The 819-nt window shown below is 46.0% G+C and overlaps 1 protein-coding gene across 1 annotated transcript in view; it reads left to right on the forward strand.

The window, feature by feature from the left end:
* Positions 1 to 819, forward strand: part of LOC109487504 (26S proteasome non-ATPase regulatory subunit 2-like) — a 16,726-nt gene that overhangs the window by 1,896 nt on the left and 14,011 nt on the right. The gene's annotated exons all lie outside the window — the stretch shown is intronic.

An 819-nucleotide genomic window follows, 5' to 3' on the forward strand; every position in this document is an offset into this window, starting at 1 on the left:
CCCACCCTCCCACTTCATATGCAACGTCCAGAATTTCCCATAAAAAATTGACTGATGGTGGATTCTACACAGGTAACATTTTAGTGCTGAGCGTCCTTGCTAGCTGTGCAGCTACATGATATAATTTGTTGTCATTTAGTCCCAATCAAGCAAAGTACACAATTTCCCACACTCACAACATCACGTACTCAGTAGGTATAATTTCGTTACACAACCGTTATGCCTTAGGCGACCTCTCACTCCAAAACCTATTTGTGCATGCACCTATGGAGAAAGAATAGACATCGCAAATAACTGTATCTTTTCCTAAAAACCCTCCCGAGCTCTCCCACCCCCAAACCCTGCGGTCTCACCGTTCTGGGACAGTTTAGAAGCGAGTAAAAGTTGTCCGAGTTGACGGGATCTTCATCGTCCATGGGCGCCGCCATTTTTGACCCGAAACTCCCATGCTGCCCCGCACCGCGCGCACGCGCACTGACGACTCGGAACGCCATGGCGGACACCAAGAAAAAAACTCCCGAAACGGAGAAGAAAAAAGACGAGAAGAAAGAGACGAAAGACAAGAAGGAGAAGGAAGAGAAGGAGCCAGAACTGGTGAGGACATGTCTTAGACTTCTTAATTTGCTCGGTTAAATGTAAGGTTTCTTTGGGTGTTTTCTGTGAAGCGCTCTTACCGTTGTGTTGATTGCTGTGTCATTATGCCCCCCCTCCCCCATGTGGGGTTTTTCTGATGTTTTTGTGAAGTTCGCATGTGGATTTTATTTCAGTCTTTGCACACATTTTGGAACAAATACGTGAAATTGTGGACAAGTATCCAAG

This window comes from Branchiostoma belcheri, unplaced genomic scaffold (genome assembly GCF_001625305.1).
Source record: "Branchiostoma belcheri isolate BF01 breed outbred unplaced genomic scaffold, Haploidv18h27 scaffold89, whole genome shotgun sequence".
Classification (NCBI taxonomy): Eukaryota; Metazoa; Chordata; class Leptocardii; order Amphioxiformes; family Branchiostomatidae; genus Branchiostoma; species Branchiostoma belcheri.